Source organism: Schistocerca piceifrons, chromosome 6 (assembly GCF_021461385.2).
Source record: "Schistocerca piceifrons isolate TAMUIC-IGC-003096 chromosome 6, iqSchPice1.1, whole genome shotgun sequence".
In the NCBI taxonomy this organism is placed as follows: domain Eukaryota; kingdom Metazoa; phylum Arthropoda; class Insecta; order Orthoptera; family Acrididae; genus Schistocerca; species Schistocerca piceifrons.
This window is the reverse complement of record NC_060143.1, coordinates 79,677,809-79,699,274: the sequence shown is the minus strand read 5'-3', so window position 1 is coordinate 79,699,274 and position 21,466 is coordinate 79,677,809. Positions and strand designations below refer to the sequence as shown.

The 21,466-nt window shown below is 45.3% G+C and overlaps 1 protein-coding gene across 1 annotated transcript in view; it reads left to right on the top strand.

Moving 5' to 3' along the window:
* LOC124802503 (focal adhesion kinase 1) overlaps window positions 1-21,466 on the top strand; it is a 762,075-nt gene that overhangs the window by 134,651 nt on the left and 605,958 nt on the right. Inside the window, exon 3 of the mRNA XM_047263324.1 lies at window positions 8,015-8,081. The gene's annotated coding sequence lies outside the window, so the exon portion shown is untranslated. The remainder of the gene's footprint in view (window positions 1-8,014; window positions 8,082-21,466) is intronic.

Below are 21,466 nucleotides of genomic sequence, written 5' to 3'. Positions count from 1 at the left end.
GGTACCTAAACATAGTTTTCCGCCTACACTGTATAAAAAAATGTAATTAACCGACGATATCGAGGAAGCTGTAGCTCGCGTTAGCTAGTGCGAGAGTGGATTTGTGGATTACGGATATGATCACATATTGGCAACTTCATATTGTTTTTTTGACTTGAACTTAACGGCACGGGTTACCATATTAATTGCAGCTCCAGGTTTTCAATCTCATTATGCGTCACTCCTTGCAGTCAGTCCGAGTAGTTCATATAATTGAACTAAAGTTCTTATCAAGGAACTACAGAATCCCAAACGAAATAAACATGTTAGTAGAAAACACAAAAAGTTGTAAAACAACTGATATCGTATTTGCTGGCCAACCTATTTTACTCCGTTCATGAATCTCCTAATAGGCTCACTTAATACATCTAAATGTAGATTAAAATAAAAGCCGACAGCGTGTCTGATCAACACGTCGGTACGAATATACTTCAGATGAGGCAGTCCCGCCTCCGCAGCCGATGCCGCCGACGTAGTATTATCCGGTAGCGCTCGACTTGGAAATACCCACTTCGAATCTCGGCGGAAAAATACATTGTCTTCATCATGACTTGGCCAGCAAGGGGAGGGGGGATGCGGCATAGCTCCAGACCACCAGACTGTGCTGCGTGTCCAAGGTTTGGTGCCAAACCCGTCGGCAGTGTTTCATGGAGTGAAGGCAAATGACACTGTTGGTCGTGATCCGTCTGTGGGCCTAACTCTGGCTGTCGCATTGCTGCTGTGTAAGAGGAATTGGCTGTGTACCGGCCCCGGTTTTCATTGTCTCCATTCTCTACCATCGCCATCAAGATTCATTTATTCATGGTGTAGATACATGTCAGTCAGTCTCCGTAGCTGAGTTGTGAGCATAGATGGCTGCTATGGGGTTGGGCTCGGTTGAATTCCCAATACTGGCAGGGATATTTCCTCGGAGGAAAGTCTGGAATGGTGCTCACGATCAGCGTAGTTACGCAATTTGAGGGATTTTTCTTGAGTGAGAAGTAGCGTTTCCAAAGTCTGGCACGCTGACAACGGCCAGGAGAGCAGTGTGCAGACCTCACATGGAGAGGATGACAAAGCGGCAGGTCGGAATTACATTTAGTAGCTATTTTCAGGACAATACTTCCTTGCAGATAATTTCGTAGTTACTGCGAAGAACGTATTGACCAAATAACTACGTAAACTGATCAGCCAGAACATTATGAGCACCTACGTAATAGCCGGTATGTCGACCTTTGGCACGGATAACAGCGGCGTCGCGTCTTCTTAACAAAATCATTACTTTTATAGACAAAGCTGTTGCATCCTTGAGCCCCCAGTTTGCGATGTACGACTAGCGGTTCTCGGCTGACGCTGCGAATCAGAAATTTTCTAAGTCCGGAGTCTGAGTGTTATCCCGTACGCGTGCTGTAGGCTTTATAGCAGCACGCGTACCCGGTGGCTTGTCATGTTTGTAGGTCGCTGGAGGAGTTGGCACCGCATCTGTACACACAAGTCACCTAATTCCCGTAAATTCCGTGGAGGGAGGCGATGAGCGCTGACGCCACGTTCAATCACATCTCAGATGTATTCGGTCGGGTTCAGATCTGGCGAGTTGGGGGGTTAGCAGATCAATTGGAACTCACTACTGTGTTCCCAGAATCACTCCATCACACTCCTGGCCTTGTGACATGGCATATTATCTTGTTGAAAAATGCCAATACCGTCGAGAAACAGGATCATCGTCAAGGGATGCTCGTGGTCTGCAACCAATGTACGATACTATTTGCCCTTCATGGTGCCTTGCACGAATTCCACTGGGCCCATGGATGGCCACGAGAAGGTTCCCCAGAGCATTATGGAGCCGCTACCAGGTTTTCTCTGACCCGCAGTACAGGTGTCAAGGAGCTGTTCCCTTGGAAGACCGAATTCGCGCCCTCCCATCGGCATGATGAAGAAGGTATCGGGATTCATCAGACCATGCAACACTCTGCCACTGGGACAACGTCCGTTGCCGACGGTCACGTGCCCCTTTCGTTCGTAGTTTCCGATGTCGTTGTGTTACTATTGGCACATGCATGTGTCGTTCGCTGCTGAGGCCCATTGTTAGGAGTGTTTAGTGTACTGTGTGTTCAGACTTACGTGTACTGTGCCCGGCATTAAAGTCTGATGTTAGTTCCACCACAGTACTCCGCCTGTCCTGTTTTACCAGTCTCCCGTGCCTACGACGTCCGACATACGTAATGACGGGTGACCGCTCAACCTCACGACTTCTGGACGTGGTTTCATCTTTGTTTGGCAACGTGTTGAAGGTACTCTGCGTAGCACTCCTCGAATACCCGACAAGTCGTGTAGTTTTCGAAATGCTAGCGCCGAACCTCCGGGCCGTCGCAATCTGTCCTCGGGCAAATTCACACATGTCGTGTGCCTTCCCCGTTCTACACCCACAGACATCACGCATACTGATACTACATGCACCGTGCATGTATCCGACAAGCAGTCATTCCTCGCCAGGTGACGCTGCTAACGCCTGAACAGGTTAATATCGATAGTAGGCCGGTGGTCATGATGTTGTGGTTGATCATGTATTAGTTGCTATCTCGTTCTTAGCTGCACAGTGAAAAAAAAAATACCGCCAAGTTTATGATCTCCGACACTAGCGCAGAGCTCCTGCAGTTTGGAAGAGCTTGAACAGGATAAAGAATTCGAATCTGGTAGTCTCTGCATTCCTTAAAAAGTGGCCAGTGATCTGCTGTGCTTTCTCCCACTCGCAGCCTGTACCCGGCTGGTCCCGGCGGAGGTTCGAGTCCTCCCTCGGGCATGGGTGTGTGTGTTTGTCCTTAGGATAATTTAGGTTAAGTAGTGTGTAAGCTTAGGGACTAATGACCTTAGCAGTTAAGTCCCATAAGATTTCACACACATTTGAACATTTTTTGAGCAGCCTGTACCCTTCTATACAGAAATTGCTGTCAGACCAGTAGCGAGTGCGGCCACTGGCTGCACCGACGGTCTCTGGCACAAAAAAATGGTTCAAATTGCTCTGAGCACTATGGGACTTAACTACTTTGGTCATCAGTCCCCTAGAACTTAGAAATACTTAAACCTAACTAACCTAAGGACATCACACACATCCATGCCCGAGGCAGGATTCGAACCTGCGACCGTAGCAGTCGCGCGGTTCCGGACTGCGCGCCTAGAACTGCTAGACCACCGCGGCCGGCCTCTGGCACAAAACTCATATCAGAATCCTGCGCGCGCGCGCACACACACACACACACACACACACACGCACACGCACACGCACACGCACACACACACACACACACACACACACACACAAGTATCCTCCGTGAAACGTACAAATAACTCTTGCGGGCTCGACGACAACTGCACCAAATAAACTATGGAGACTGTTCAGGATATTTTCTGCCTATTTTGGTACAAGGGACCCGCCATTTCCGGTCGTTTGTTACAAAGTAATTGCATTTAGTTTGACTTCTAACCTCTACTTGTAAATGTATTGCTCTGAAATATATGCAAAACAGTGCGTGTGTCGACGGTGTATTATCCGACCAAGATACTGTAGCCATTGGCTTCTCGAGACCGTCGTCCGAATCACAAGTGCAGTGGTGACTAAGAAAAACGCATCGCACGTTGAATGATTTCACGACAGCTGTGCATACACAATCAAGTGGTTGAGCGTGTCCTCGTGAAACATCACGACGTGAACTATCGATAAGCCGAACGAAGCGCCCTCACTACCAGGTGCAATAGTATCGTGGTCGACGGTGACGCTGCGTGTCTTGTTTGGAAACGTTCACTCGCTGTTCTCGTTGTTGATAACGGTAATGCTCACTTGACTCTTCGCCGTATTGCTCCTTTCGGTCTTGGGTTTGCATCTTCCTGCGGTGTTGGCTGTACTTTTAACAGCGATACGCAGCAGTATAGATAGGTTTACTGGTGAAGGGTTGGGTGATGTGCGCCTCGTTTGTGAATTTACTGGTTGCAGTGGAAAAGCGGCGCAACTACTCTATGCTTCGCTATTCCTACAGTAACGGTAAACCACATCAGAATTGGTTTAGCATTACGTTGTTTTGTGTTCTACATTTTGGTAATTGACTATTAAATAGGATTTTTCTTTGTTACGCAGGTATTTTCACAGATTCGAAGGTACCTGGATTAACAAATCGAATAAATCACTGTTACATTACTACTCTGTAACGATCCACCTCTGGCGTTAGGAACTTGCTTATTAATAATAGTGATGCTGTAACTGTTGTTTGATAATATTTAGTGACAAAATGCAACCTAACGCTAGATTGCGTACTTAACTGCTATCCTGTGTGGCCGTTTTTTAGTACGACTTGAAAAGAGATAGATTATTAATTGATCACCGATGCATCGGTTCTCAATTGTGTTCAGGAGACGTACGGATTGATTACGCGAATAATTGACCTTTTGACACGGATTGCCTTCACGCAATCAGAATCTTCGATGAAAATACCTAAGGGACCTATTTGAATATAAAAATGGAAATGAAAGCAAATTAGTGGAATTTCGTTAGAGAAAGATTAACAGATAGGAAGTTGAACATATTAGTGGTCTCCCAAATACAATCGACACACCGCGATAAAGAGCGAACCAGTAACAAAGCTCATATACAATTTGAACATCATTTTTAGTTAGTGAAAGGAAAGAATAAGAAGAAAATTGCTGCATCGTAAAATATTAATATATTTTGAACAAATTTGCTTTAAACTTCTACACAGTGACAAATACACCATAAATGCATGACTTACATCTGATATTTCTTATGAAAATGGCGCAGTCCAATAATCGCTGCTTTGTCAGTCCGTTCCTTCTTAAAATTTAATGTCCTTGCATGTGCGTAAGTACATTGTATCCACATCCGACCAACCGAAATGTTTTTTTCATCGTTTCTGATAGTTTTTACACAAAATAAGAAAACAACTTGTAGCAATGCTATGTAGTACGTCTTAATATGTCGGCGACCAAAAGTACAAGGGATAATGAGGTGCCGGCCGGAATGGCGGAGCGGTTCTAGGCGCTACAGTCTGGAACCGCGCGACCGCTACAGTCTGGAACCGCGCGACCGCTACGGTCGCAGGTTCGAATCCTGCCTCGGGCATGGATGTGTGTGATGTCCTTTAGTTAGGTTTAAGTAGTTCTAAGTTCTAGGGGACTGATGAAATCAGAAGTTAAGTCCCATAGTGCTCAGAGCCATTTGAACCATTTGATAATGACGTCTCTAGAATATTTCTTAACAAAAAATAGATTGTTCTTTCTTCTGTTACGAAGCCTCTTGCTATCAAGCGCTGCGGCAATGATTTTAAATATCTGCGCCCAGCGGGTCAAAGTGTTTATTTAGAGTATTTGAACGCTGGACGCGCATTTTGGTATAGGCGCACATTAAAAAAAACATTTCATCTCTTTACTCTCGCGCTGTGATGCTTAGCATCTTTACGAACTACAGCTCGTTGGCTGTCCTTTTCTTTAATGACAAATATCTCACATGCAAATTAGCTCAAATCCAATAATATTACACACCGAGCGCCAAGGGCCTTTTGTATCAAAATACTCCGAAGGTAGCCCTAATGAACGTCCGAAACTTTTTCAGCGGAGTTTCGATTCACTCTGTAACACAAAGCTCCTGGCATTAGTGGGCGGCTGTTGTGTCCTGATGATGGAAGTGCTGCGTGCAGACCTCACAGCTAAAATTTTCCTATATGTATGATTGTTTCCGCAAGTTGCGACATGGTCGCGGAGTAAAACAGAGATCTGGGAAGAGCCTAACATTTTTTATTCCCGCCAGTTATCACAGAGCTTTTGCTCCTCTGACTACCGGTTTCGGTACACAAAGCGATCATCAGATCTGCAGCAAAACTTGAGAAACGAATTACAACTATGTATACCGTAAGAAAAAAAATTATTACTTTCATGTATGTGTGGTTAAAGGCGCTGCAGTCTGGAACCGCAAGATCGCTACGGTCGCAGGTTCGAATCCTGCCTCGGGGATGGATGTTTGTGATGTCCTTAGGTTAGTTAGGTTTAACTAGTTCTAAGTTCTAGGGGACTAATGACCTCAGCAGTTGAGTCCCATAGTGCTCAGACCCATTTGAACCTTTTTTTTCATGTATGTGTACACGAAACTTGCGCAAAATCAGCTTAGCATCGTCGCACGTATTTAAATTACGCTGTAAATTGGGCCACAGTGCCGGCGGAGTCATAGTATCAGTAGCGCTACTGTTCATAACGGACTGCAGTACAGTAGCCACAACACACGTTTCCCGAATGAAATTTTCACTCTGCAGCGGAGTGTGCGCTGATATAAAATTTCTGGCAGATTAAAACTGTGTGCCGGACCGAGACTCGAACTCGGGACCTTTGTCTTTCGCGGGCAAGTGCTCTACCAACTTTTGTTTCTTTTTTTTATCGTTGTGTTTGGTCGTTGCGGACGTCACATGATATCCGTTAAAGTTCGTTTGTTGATCCTTCCACTCAGTTTGGACTTTTTTTTTTTTTTTTTTTTAGTGGCCAACCAGCTCTCTGACCGAACACACTGAACTACTGTGGCGGCAAACCAACTGAGCTACCCAAGAAATACTCACGACCTGTCCTCACAGCTCTAATTCCGCCAGTACCTCGTCTCCTATCTTCCAAACTTCACAGAAGCTCTCCTGCGAACCTTGCAGAACTAGCACTCCTGGAAGAAAGGATATTGCGGAGACATGGCTTTGCCACATCCTGGGGAAGCAGGCGCTGCCCGCGAAAACCAAAGGTGCCGAGTTAGAGTCTCGGTTCGACACACAGTTTTAATCTGCCAGGAAGTTTCACAACATAAGTTTGCTCCGCAAGCTCGTTAAATGTCGTTATCATGAGTGTACACATATTCTTCAATTATAAAATTGTACAAAACGCAATAAACGAAGAGTAGAGGACTTTAGCCTTATGTTTTCATCCTTTTCGCTTATTTCCATAGATATTGTATGAACTTTATATTATTATCACTGTATATTATTAACTTATTACGCTTGTTCTGGTGTATGTTATTATTTTTATCTAAAATAACTGCAAGAGCGTCCCAGAATCACATATTATCTCTTAACTATTTCCTTTTAACAGTTTTAAATTTAATTTGTATATTTCATTATTACATTTTACCACTAATAACTTACACATTTAGCAAGCCCACTAAAGACTTTACCTATTGTAATCTTCATTTATTCTGTACAACGGTATAATTGACGGATATGTGTAGACTCACAGCAGCGACAGCTAACGAGCTTACCGCACAAAGTATGTTGTGGCTACTGCAAAGCACTTTGTTAGGAACAGTAAAGCTAATGGCAGTATGACTCCTGGGGCACGGTGACCCAGTTTACATCATATTTTAAATATGTGCGTCGATGTTAAGCTGATTTTGTGTGTATTTTGTGACGATATACCCATGGCTTTATTATGTTAGGATATGTTATCAAACCGAGCGAGGTGGCGCAGTGGCTAGCTCACTGGACTCGCATTCGGGAGGACGACGGTTCAATCCCGCGTCCGGCCATCCTGATTTAGGTTTTCCGTGATTTTCCTAAATCGCTCTAGGCAAATGCCGGGATGGTTCCTTTGAAGGTGTACGGCCGACTTCCTTCCCCGTCCTTCCCTAATCCGAGGAGACCGATGACCTCGCTGTCTGGTCTCCTCCTCCAAACAACCCAACCCCTATTATCAAACAGGTATGCCTCGTTATAGTTTGTACACCCGCCAAAGTAAAAATTTTTCATTACGGTATATTTTATCGTTTTAAGATGTACTCTGCCCACAAAGTTTTAATTCATTTCCCATGTTTTTGCTGCAGACCTGAAGATGGTTATTACTGACCGAAACCGGTAGTCTTACGGACCAGAAGTTTTGCGATCATTACCGGAAGTAAAAGAAATTATTGTGTGATTGTTTTGACTGTGTCAGGAGGGAATAATGCTGACAGCTCTGTCGTGTGTTGCAGGTGTCCTGCCGATGGTTTCGCGGTCTTCGCCCGAGCAGCAGTAGGATTGCAGCCGGCGTTCCCGCGGGTGAGTTAAGATGGGTTGACTGCACGCCTTATGGCCACCAACGAGCCTTTTGCTTATTTTATGACGCCTGTGATGTGATCACGGTTGTATAACGCAAAGTTTTTAACGTCGGAGAAGTTTGTGTCGCTCTGGGAACAGTTACGTTTATTTCAAGAAATTTGGAAAGGCGGTGTTGTGCGTATGTCTACACGTTAAAGAGGGCGGTGAGAGGTCGTGAGTTTTTCCGGCGTCTATTCCTGCTTATGCTGTGACAAAGGGATGCAGCTTATAGAACGGCGTCCCCTCATGTTCGCACTGATCAGCAGCCTGTGCACTTTGCCGATAAATGTTGCCGTTAACGTCATTCATTACGTGTATAGCCGTGTACTAGCTTCGGTAATAGCTCATAAACAAGAGCTCATTACTTCCATTACACATACAGCCAAAATTTGTTTTCGGCTCTTATCCGAGAAAAAAAGATATACAACGACAGGTATCGCCAGGTAAGGTGTATATCTAAGGGGCAAGCCAGTAAAAACTAGACAGATGCAAAAAGTGAGTAATTATTTCAAAAGTAATCGCCGTAACAGTTAATACTCGTCCATTTATCCCACTGTTAGATAAGGTGGTCGATGCCTTCATGGGAAAATGTTTGCGCTTGTCTCTTCCTCTTGCTACGGAGCAAACCTACCCCCACGTTGTCTTTCTTCAGAGCTCCAAAAATATGGAATTTGCATAGGGAGAGATCTGGACTGTATGGAGGGCATGTAAGGGCTTCCCAGCGGAATTTTTGCAGCGTAGTCTAAACAGCCTCGGCAGTCTGTCCGCAGGCATTATCCTGAAACAGAATGGTGCCGACCGTCAACATTACCGGGTGTTTGGACTCTCTGGCGCGCTTCAGTTTTTGCAAAGTGTCCACATACCGCTGTGCGTTTATTGAAGCACACCATCAAATCCAAACGCCCAGGCGTGTTCACGGACAGCGTCACTCTGTTTGCAGGGTAGTGTCTGCCCACGTGATGCCAATGTTGTTTTGACCACGCTGCGGAAGTTTTGCTTGGAAGCCCGTACACGTTCTTCATACAATCTCGATCTCTCCCCATGGGATTTTCATATTTTTGGAGACCTGAGGAAAGACATTCGCGGCCGTCAGTTTGCTTCGGACCAAGTCTGGGTACTTTTTCAAACCAACAGCTCAATTCTTGGAATCAATACTAGAAATAAGAATAATCTTCACAAGAATTTAAAGTCACTTGCTCTTGTACAAAAAGATGTGCATTATTCAGGAACACACATTTTCAATAACTTGCCAGCGACCATAAAAAACTTAACAACCAATGAAATTCAGTTTAGAAGCCTAAAGGATTTATTGGTGGCCAACTCTTTCTACTTCAGTGATGAATTTCTCATTACAACCAAGTGATTTGTGTATATTAACTTCCGCACCATTTCAGTGCAGTAATGTGTCCATTGTAAATAAGTATTATAGTAGTTCTATTACATGTTTATTACCTTATAAATAAAAAAACCTTTTTTATTTAAATTCAGTGCATTAGTGTTTATAAAATGATTCTTTCATATAGTGCTCATTAAAAAAATGACGATCATTCCACTTGGGACCTGTGGAAGGTACATTAGCTTATTTGTTTCAGTTGTAAATTTGTGTCATGTATTATTGTTTTTCTGACATTTTCTACATCCTGGAGGACCTCCTCACTACGGATCAATTGGAATGAAAGTTTAGGATAAACGTATTAAGAGCTGTGGCGAAATATTTTGAAATAATAAGCTGTTTACTTACTTTTTTCTATAGGGACTGAGTTGGGAATATTCCATGATGTCCCACAACAAACTCTGCATTTTTTCAACAGAAATTGGCGGAGAAAAACAATGTGTTGCATTACTTATTGAACGCCCCTTGCAGAGTCGCACATCGTTCAGCGTTACCCCATATGTATTTTATATCCTTAATTGTGCTGTTTCGCTGTACTCACCAGGACGAAAAGGAAATTGGTTCTTGTGTGGCGACAATGAAATTAGTAACTTGGTGTCTGAGTGCATCTGTCCATCCATTGGTTGGTTGGTTTTGGGAAGGAGACCAGACAGCGTGGTCATCGGTCTCATCGGATTAGGGAAGGATGGGGAAGGAAGTCGGCCGTGCCCTTTCAGAGGAACCATCCCGGCAATTGCCTGGAGTGATTTAGGGAAATCACGGAAAACCTAAATCAGGATGGCCGGGCGCGGGATTGAACCGTCGTCCTCCCGAATGCGAGTCCAGTGTCTTACCACTGCGCCACCTCGCTCGGTTGTCCATCCATCAGCGACAGCATTTTGACTTATAATTTTGTCTGTTACAACAGTGTGAAGATGTTGATATAAAGCTTTGAGCAATGTGAGCCCCATAGCATGGTCAGGTCGTCGCGTGCATACGTCTTCGATAGGTTGCGATTGTTAACTCCAACATTACAGTGCAGATATTCATCACTGAAATTCGTCATAAATAAACCATCACAGTTTGAGAAGAAAAGTGACGTCCGTACCTAGAACACTAGAGTAGTAAATGACCTTTATTACCCATCATTACAGCTGTCGTTGGCCCAAAAAGGAGTTCAGTATGCAGCAACAAAAATTTTTTGATCATTCGGCCAGTAACATAAAATGTCTGACAGGTAGCAAAGCAAGTTTTAAATCCAACGTAAAATCATTTCTTCTGGACAACTCCTCCTATTTCACGATCGAATTTTGATTTATTTATTTAAAAAGTGGGTAGGCTGTAAAAAACTAGTTTTTGACAGCGAAAGTTTCCAAAACGCCGCGTCTTGCAGCTCTGAAATATTGAAGAGGAGACATACTTAAATGTTCAACGCCAAAGGCCCTGTTTATTTACTGACTCAATAGTTTAGGGTTTTGCCCATTTTCGCAAACCACGTATTTTGTATAAATAAGCCAGCCTGACACATGCTGGATAACAAACTTCTGAGATACATTACTAAGATGACATAAAAAGAACTGTCCACAACAAGCACATCCTAATTAAAAATACGTAATTTGCGAAAATAGGCAACAGTCGAAACTAGTCTGCCAGTAAATAAAAAGCAGCTTCTGTGTTAAACATTTGAAAATGTTAGTTCTTCAAACTGTTTTAAGTGTAGCTGTATCAGTAAGACTAAAAATATGTTCATTTATATTAACATTAATCACTTATACATATCCTGTAACGTAACTCGTTTCACGTAATTTCGATTAAAGAATCGTTCAAATGCTTAATGGAACATATAACCACAAAATAACTAACTACCGTCGTGTGCGGCCTTGCGCCTCAAGTCGCGCTATTCTTTAGCAATCTGTAAATATTTTTTTTTATTAAAAAAAGTTCTCGCTGCGCTTCCGTGGCGGGGCTGATCCTCGGTTTGCGCGAATCTCAGTAGCCGGCTGGAAGGATGGAGCAGCTGTGTGTTAAATGCAAAGCGCTGCAGTGCGGCATAATTGATGTACTCTCTAGTATAATTGTACGCGGAAGGGCGTGCTTTAAGATGCGCGGGAAGCAGAGTGAAGTAATGTCATGGGGGGATGTGTGTCAAATTGGTCAAAAATATTGAAACTTTTGCTGTCGCCAGATAGTTCTGTAGCGTGTTAGAAATGTTGTCTCCAGTTTTCAGAGTTTAATCGTGCTACAAATGACGTAAAAGCCATTCTTTTTCAATCAGTGCACAGTATAACGTCCCCTTTTTTGCACGACACTGTCCTTGCATGCGATCTTTTATTATTTCCTGCTAGCAGAGAAGACATCTGTACAGTGTAGAAGTCTGTGAACCAATTTAGGATGTGATTAATTGCAATTTACTAAAGAAAAGCACGCATCTTGAAAGGCAATACTCGAAAGAAAGTTTTAACGCCCTTTTTTGCACGACACTGTCCTTGCATGCGATCTTTTATTATTTCCTGCTAGCAGAGAAGACATCTGTACAGTGTAGAAGTCTGTGAACCAATTTAGGATGTGATTAATTGCAATTTACTAAAGAAAAGCACGCATCTTGAAAGGCAATACTCGAAAGAAAGTTTTAACGACTTCATTTAGAAGAGACTGGCAAAGAAATTTTGGTCATCCACTATTGTTAAAATTTCTCACGTGATGAACCTACTCAAGAAGACTGATGATTTGCGTATTGCTAGTTTTGAAATACGAGTGAAGAATATTGCTAAAAGAGCACCCCAGAATGATCGTACTAGAAGAAAACAGCTAGATGAAGAACAAAAAGACCACATGTATCGTTATGGTCGACATCAAAGTACTTGTTTCTGGCCTGAATGCTAATAAAATCTTCTTTCTGTTTTCTAGCCACTTTCATTTTTCAATACATTAGGAACATTTTTCGCCTGAATAATTACAGATAAAAACGTGAAATTCGCTACAGACTTCGTACGTACTATAACACAATTTCCTGTGGTACTAAATTTTTCAAGGTGCATTACTGTCAAATATTTTTTGTGAAATAAAACTTGCTATGTATCATAACCATAAATTTTTAAAAAATGTTGGAAGAGTTCCAAGTCTGAAGTTGAAAAACCAGGACACATATTTGTTTATTTGGTTAGTAAGAATAAACTTACTGCATTTTGAAAGTTGTAAATAATGTAACCTTTGAGAAAATGTTCTTCATGTGACAGTATGTTCTTCAAGTATCCAGCAACGTCCTGATCCAATTATTTAACAAAAAAATTGAATAAATAAACCAAGTTATGGCGAATAATAATAACACCATTGGTAAAGTTCGGTTCAGTCATCTCTCAAACAGTAAAAGTGACATTACCTTATACATGTTATGTTATGTTAACCGGAGACCTAGAAACGACGGAGAGGCTCCGTCCCCGCCGTAGCCGCAGTGGTCCGCAACCCCACGACGACTACCGCAGTCCACTTCACCCCTCCGCCAGCTCACACCGAACCCAGGGTTATTGTGCTGTTCGGCACCCGGTGGACCCCCCAGGGAACGTCTCACACCAGACGAGTCTAACCCCTATGTTTGCATGGTAGAGTAATGGTGGTGTACGCGTACGTGGAGAACTTGTTTGCGCAGCAATCGCCAACATGGTGTAACTGAGGCGGAATAAGAAGAACCAGCCCGCATTCGCCGAGGCAGATGGAAAACCGCCTAAAAAGCATCCACAGACTGGCCGGCTCACCGGACCTCGACACATATCCGCCGGGCGGATTCGTACCGGGGACCAGGCGCTCCTTCCCGCCCGGAAAGCCATGCGTTAGACCACACGGCCAAACGGGCGGGCTAGCTTATAGATACCTGTCTGTTTTCTCATACGTCAATCCTTAACAACCACATGGGTGATAAGAACGTAGGCCAAGGTCCTTCCGCAGTGGTAACACCGGTTCCCGTCAGCCCACCGAAGTTAAAGGATGTCGGACTGGGCCAGCACTTGGATGGGTGACCATCCGGTCTGCCGAGCGCGGTTGGCAAGCGGAGTGCACTGAGACCTAGTGAAGCGAGCTGAGGAGGTACTTGATTAAGAAGTAGCGGCTCCGGTCTCGTAAACTGATATACAGCCGGGAGAGCGAAGTGCTGACCAGATATCCCTCCATCTCCGCATCCAGTGACGCCTGTGGTCTGAGGATGACACGGCGGTCGGTCGGTACCGTTGGGCCTTCATGACCTGTTCGGGCGACTTTTTTTTATTTTTATATAGAGACGTAGCGCGATGCTTTGGTGTTAAACTTGAGATGAACAGAGTGTTTATGTACATATTGCTAACCTCGCAGTGCTAGAGCCGCTTGAGGCAGACGCTGGTCCAGACAGCGAGACTGCGCCGCAGCTACCTGGCTGCCGCGTTCCGCCAGCCTCGGCGTCATTATATCTGCCGCGGCTGGGAAGCCGTGATGGCAGTGGCGGCCGCCAGGTGCGAGCAAGACGGCTTCCCTCCCCGCGTCGGCCATTAATCAGAAACACGCTCGCCCTGCTACATAGCGCTCGCGCTCGCCTGTGTATTTCCCCTGCGGCCGCGCCGCCGGCGCTGGCTGTCTGGGTCGTGGCCTCATCGCGCTGAGTGCACCCAGCCCAGCCCAGCCCAGGCACCTGCCGCTGCCGCCTCTCACCTGGCTGCCTACCCGCGCCACAGCCGCCGTTCGCTGCACCAGGACCGATCCCTCAACACTGCTGCAAGCTTTCTCACCTCGCGTGCGGAGGTGTGCGATTGGTGGCGACACCTAGTTGTAGGTGACAGTTCCTGCACATTTCTCGGTCCCACGAGTAAAAATTGCAGTGTGTATTTTCTCTGTATCTCGAGGACACGTCGTGTGAGGACAGGGCGCCACACTGCCTGCTGTTGGCTGGCCACCACATTTACTGACTGCCTAACGCTTAGCCGCGTATGTCGCAACACCGGCGTCACCTTCCCGCCCAGCTGACCCTCGCGTACACAGCAGTCTCCGCGCAGTTTCCGCCTCGCCGTGGGCGAAGCGGCTGGCAGGCGGCCACTGTGCAGTTCGCGACCCGCCCCGTGCCGTGCGCCGTCACTGCGCGTCCGCTTACCGCACACCTGCCGTCCCGCCAACATTGCGCTCCTGCGAACCCAGCCCTGATCTTTCAGCAGGTCGGCTACATTGCTTCTGTACGGCCACCCGCCTCAGTAACGGAGTCAACTACTAACACTGCAAAACTGACAAGTACCTTTGCCTTTTATTGTATTGTGTGTTAACCAAGGACCTAGAAACGACAAAGGGTCTCAGTCCCCGCCGCAGCCGCAGTGGTCCACAACCCCAAGACGACTACCGCAGTCCACTTCACCCCTCCGCCGCCCCATACCGAACCCAGGGTTATTGTGCGGTTCGGCCCCCGGTGGACCCCCCCCCCCCCCCCCCCAGGGAACGTCTCACACCAGACGTGTGTAACCCCTATGTTTGCGTGGTAGAGTAATGGCGGTGTACGCGGACGTGGAGAACTTGTTTGCGCACCAATCGTCGACATAGTGTAACTGAGGCGGAATAAGGGGAACCAGCCCGCATTCGCCGAGGCAGATGGAAAACCGCCTAAAAACCATCCACAGAATGGCCGGTTCACCGGACCTCGACACACGTCGTTCGTGCCGGGGACCAGGCGCTCCTTCCCGCCCGGAAAGCCGTGCGTTAGACCTGTAACACTACCGCCCTGCTCGGACGTAGGTTAGCTCTATAAAGCCTGTACTGTAATAAGTTCACGGGCTTCACCTTATAAACAAGGATTTTAGTACATTAGTTGATCGCGTGTACCTAATAGAAGCAAAATCGGACTTATCTTCAGTCAATAACTACAGTGATGCATCAAGCAAATGTACAGTATAATTATTCTTTCGCATGGACAAGAAGTACACACACAGTCGATGCTACCTATAACTAACAATTCGGTCGCCAGCCTACTTAGGCAATTAGTGAGTTTTTCCTTGTACAAGTGGGTGCATGTACAAGCATAGTAACACGTAGTAATGATGCATTATATGGCAAAGTTTGGAACCCGAAAAATCCACTGAACTAAAGTTTTCTCTTTTTGTACTAATTTGGACGAACTACATTTACACAACACCACACAGTAATGATTACTACTAACTGCATTTTGTATGTTGAGCAGACTGAAATCGGGCATAGATTACCCTATAATTAGCAGTTTTGAAAGCACATATACAATGTTACTATTAAAGATGGAAAAACAATAATACACTTAGGTATAATATAGAATTTAGCTTTACTGGTCAAATCTGAGCAGTACACATCAAGGTTTGAACGAATGGATAAGAGAAAAAGGGGGGGGGGGGGCCCTGAAACTGTTATAGTGGTTATACTGAAACTGTTAAGTACTGAAGGCAAATTAACACACAAAATTTATCAATCTCTGGATAACTACTCTTTTGTCTCACTTCTGAATAATTTAACTGTCATTATTTCTGTCTCAAATTAATTAAATAACATCGCTAACTCAATTAAAAAAAAAACTCTTTCGTTCTTTACCAACATTTGCAACAACACACAGAACTTTAGATCCCTTTATGGCATAGATTAATCTGCTGATAATTTTCATTAACACAAACATTAAACTTTCAGTTTAGGATACTCGGATTGCACAATACGAGGTAAGGATCCTGTCTAGGTCAGTGATCGGGATAAGTCATGGCTAAAGCAATTCTGGTAAAAGTCACGTTATTATTGAACCATTAGAAACAGTTTCGACACTGGTCCACACAGATACACTTCTAAAGATGAAATAAATGTTTGACCTGTGCAAGTCGGTGCGGCGGATGGCGGGCAGCGAGATAGCGGGCAGCACGGCACACATGCAAGCACGGCTAAGGCTCACACAACATCGGCACTTTCCATCTTCTTAGCGTCGTAATCTTTCCAATTTTGTGCCTCAGAATATAGCCATGCCAAGTAGTCGTCGGAATCGGTTCATCCGAGGCTCAATGGAATCCACTTTTCCTGGGTAGCCTCCTCGGTACAGTACGTGTACTTCCGACTGTTGCTCGCCTCCGACTGTGTTACTGAGCCCGTTGTGTCGAACCGCGCCAGTGTGCGTTTTCTCGCCTCGCCTGCCTCCACCTTTTCCCGCTCCCCTACAGGTAGGGTATTCACCACAGGTTTTCTACTACACATATCCTAATGCATTAACTACGTATGGACCAAGTGTATAAATTACAATTCTCACATCTTACAATAGTATTTAACATTAAATACACTTTCCTTAGATTACCACATTATTTGAAATCTAACATAAATAATATTCGTTTCAAAAGTTACTCACAGTTTCTTTAACATGACGCGAAAAGAATCGAAAAAGAAATTCAACACATTGCTATTATTAATTTATCTAAATTCATAAAGAAAAAAATTCTTCTACGTATAATTCTCGTTACAGACCGCACGGCCAACCGGGCGGGCTAGCTTTGCCCTATCTCTCAATCGTTGCAGTTCAACGGTTCTCATTCCATATTCGAGCGAAAAGTCCGTCCTCGTACGCTCGTATATTCAAAGGCGGAACAGAGAACTTCCTGGAATCGACAATTCTGCTCCAGAGAAGCAAAATGGAGCGAACACGCTTCCGAGAGCCTAGACATGTTTCTGGCTGCCTCGAGGCATCACTTCACCCATGTATCCCGCTGCAGTCGTACAAAATTCTCGCTTCGGGTACACGACTACCGAGACTCCGTCTACAGTGTAGGACTTCACGTCGTTTCCTACACTATTGAATATTACAGTTTTATGTAAATTAAGCAAAGCTGCTTCCGTTTCCCAAGTTAGTTTCTGGGATTCACATTCTATGAGGGGCAGTCATCTGAAAACCGAACATCCGCCACAATAGGACGGTAGATTGGTTCCATTCAGAAGTAATTATCACACGTGTTAAGACATTTAGTCCACTGTGAGAACAGAACGCGATCAGCGGCTGACGGATCCACAACTTCTCTTGCATTCTCTCATCCGACGTCCACCCATGTCCTTATTCAGGTCGCTAGAGACGAGAACACCACTCAGTGAAAGATCCGGGCTGTACGGAGGAGCCGGCCAGGGTGGCGCTATAGCCTGGAACCGTGCGACCGCTACGGTCGCAGGTTCGAATCCTGCCTCGGGCATGGATGTGTGTGATGTCCTTAGGTTAGTTAGGTTTCAGTAGTTCTAAGCTCTAGGGGATTTATGACCTCAGATGTTAAGTCCCATAGTGCTCAGAGCCATTTGAACCATTTTTTTGTACGGAGGATTTTGCAGTGTTTCCCAAGCAAACCATTGAAGCGTAGCCTACGTCCGATTATGGTTCCAGGCCCGAGGAATTTGTTTCCATATCATCGCTGTAGTTAGTGTAGCAAGCGGACGAGAAATGCAGGTCACATCTGCTACACGGCTGCCTGAAGCGTCGTCGAATCATAGGCGCTAGCTGTACGATACTATGGCAGCTGGATGAATACGCTAGGCCCGTCCACCAAGAACCAAGGTCATAATCCGACAACTGTTTGCACCTGTCATGTGGCACTATGCCATTTCCACACCACAGCAGTGACAATTTCGAAATGTAACAACAGTGGGGCCACCTGTCGCACGGACTGTATGCTGTGGCCTGTGTTTTCATTTGATTGCCCCTTATACCTGAAGACTATTGATTTCAATAAAGTAAGCATAAATACCGTTATTTATTCACAACAGTGGCCGGTTGCTGTTTCTACATTACTGTTAGAATTAACCTGTATTTTCACATACAAATTTGATATTTGCATAAATAATAATGTTCTCATTCTACCCGCCCAGATACTAGTGGGTGTTACAGCTTCCTTCGGACATGCATGCATATCCGAAGGAACGTTGAATCGTACTTCTGAGTAACACAGGCACTGCGATATCTTATTTAAACTCCGACACCGGGCTAGCGACTTTCGATTAAAATGTCACCCCTATACGGGAATATACGTAATAAATTCAGAGGAGATTGTACACATATGGCTGACGACATATGTAAGTTTGGGTTTGCCCATGAGTCGTGCTCGGATAGCCTAATGATAAGACGATCGCTCGCGTTAAGCGGGAGATCTGGGTTGGAGTCGCGGTCAGGCACAAATTTTCATTTTCTTTCTATTGTATAGTTGATAGTTATCCATATTCGCAACTGCAAGTACATTTCATGTAGTACAAGCAGACAGTTGGACTCCACGTATTCCGTACCGCAGGATAACGCAAAGGTGATAGGAATAAGCATCGTTAATAACCATGCCGAGCCAGCGCCAGTCCGGGACAAAGGCACAAGACAACGACAAAAAACAAAAATAATGTTCTCATTCAGTTGCCGACTGCTGCCGATTGGAGTCTAACAGCATTCTGTAACGCGAGGTGTTGCTCTCGCCTGTGTTACTGGAATACTCGATAGCAGCTTGTCGAGGATGAGTTTTTACATTGGAATCGCTCCCTTCCCTTTAATGCCGCTCGACTCTTATAACTTCTGGCTGGTTTCTGTTCAAGTTACAAACAACATTTCGCTTCTTGTATTTTACTCGTGCTACCTTTAGAATTTCAGAGAGAGAATTCCAGTCACCATTGTCAATAGGTCTGTGTAAGTCTGCAAAGATTGTAAACGTAGATTAACTTTTCCTTAACCTATCTCCTAAGGGAAGTTGTATGGTTACTATTATCTCATGTGTTCCTAAATTTCTCCGGAATCCAAACTATTCTTTCCCGAAATCGGCTTCTAGCAGTTATCCATTCCTCTCTAAAAAAATTCGTGTAACTATTTTGAAACCATTACTTGTTAAACTGACAGGTTAGTAATGTCAACTTATATCAGCACCTGCTCTCTTTGGAATTGCAGTTACTATGTTCTTCTTAAAGCCTTAAGGTATTTCGTTTGTCTCATACATCTTGCACACCAGAGTTCTGTCATGGCTGGCCCTCCCAAGGCTAGTTTTGACGAAATGTCGTCTGCTCCAGGGTTCCTGTTTCGACTTTGATCTTTCAGAACTCTGTCATATTCTTCTTGCAGTAAGATATTACCCATATGATCTTTATCTACTTTCTCTTCCTTTTCTATAACGAAGGCTTTTCGTAAACTAAGGAACGATCGGTCGCCATACGGAAATTCGCAGTGAAAATCAAAACTGTTTTATTTGCACCAGTTAGCTATACCTTCCAGCTACTTCTCTACGTACTAGCCGCTCCGACTTTGAGATCTGTCGTAGCGCAGTACCAACTTTCCGATACCCTCGTCCTAGAAGGCAGCCTCCTGTGCTTTCCGACTATTCCCTGCGCTGGTGTGCAGTTGGTTGTCTGTGCCAAAATGTTGTCTTCATAACCGTAGCGTCCTCTTTGTCCCTTTAGTGTACGGCCGAGAACTGTAATGAAGAAGGAAATGCATGACATTTACGGTATGTGAGATTGCGTGCAGTCAGTCGAAATGTCATGTCAGGCACCCACACTTGGCGGGAGAAACTATTTTGCTGGCGTCTTTAAGCGTTAACTGCGCCCTCAGAACCGAGAAGAGCAACGTACGCTATCTACGGTCGTATTACACACTGCTGCTCAACACCCCTGTGCAAAGCTTCATGGGAGTTTCACTGTCGTTTCTGCTTTGCGACATATCTGACCTTACTTTCCGAATAGCCCTCGTATATTGCCTTCAAGTTCGTCTCTCATGTATAGGCCTTCTATATATTCCTTCCTCCTTTCAGCTTTCGTCAGCTGTTTCCCCACACAGGTGAGATGTACGGATAGACCGTGCGACCTTGCTTCCCAACGGCAGACTAGCGAGCCAAGCTTCTGCTCCCCATTATTGCTGTGCCCTATAGTCGGAGCTGCCGGAGCACGTTCCGTGGCCGCTGTAATTTTCTCTGATATTTACGTTTAGTTGGCGCTTTGCCTGGGCAGTAGTGTGAGACACAGCCACCCCTTCCCCGTTCCCCCTGGTACAAGTGGGCTGGCTGGGGTTCACCTTCCTGGCAGGCTGACTGGCGTTGCCTCTCGGCTCGTCTTGCCGACGACCAGACCGGGGCGTCGGCGCAGGGGGTAGGGGGAGGCGCGCCCTTGCCAGCCACCACCCACCTCCCACCTCGCCGGTTGCCAGCCAAACCCTCTTCTCCTCCCCCACCACGGCTCACTGCGTCACTTCGGACTCTGAGGAAGCAGCCACGACAGGGCAGGGACCTCACACCGCTGCGGCAGTGTCGCTGCGTACAGTACAGTAGTCACACAGTTATCACATAATCCCCGTCCTCCCCTCGCCCCCATCTCTCTCTCTCTGACACACGCACACACACACACACACACACATACACACGCACACACACACACACACACACACACACATACACACGCGCGCGCACACGCACGTTTCCACCAGCCGGTCATCACCTTAATAGCGTCAGCAGATAAAGAGAGAATACGCATCGAGGATTCCGTACAAACTTAATTATGTATTATATACAGGGTGCTCTAAAATTCCCCTTACAAACTTGTTGCACTTGAAGAGGGAACTGAGTGGATAATATTGGGTTGTCTCGTAAGTTGCTTCGCTTTTCCCCTTACAAACTTATGGCACTTGAAGAGGGAATTGAGTGGATAATATTGGGTTGTCTCGTAAGTTCCTTCGCTTTTCGTTACAGTGCAGTCACAAAGAACGCCTGGGAACACATCTCCCCGCAACACAACTACGACAGAAAGGTTGCTGGCCTGTATGTTTACACCATTCACACACGAGGTCGTGCACAATGTAACTAAATACGGCGGATCGGTTTTGTAAACTATTTATTTCCTGCAGTAAACACCATTATTGTCGATAGTGTATTGCTATTTCTCTGGAAGCATATAAATGCCATTCTTGCATAATGTGGGGCTTTCAGGTTGATGAAGTCTTCGAGGTTCAGTCTCCAGTCCTCCTACGAGATGAGGCGTTTGC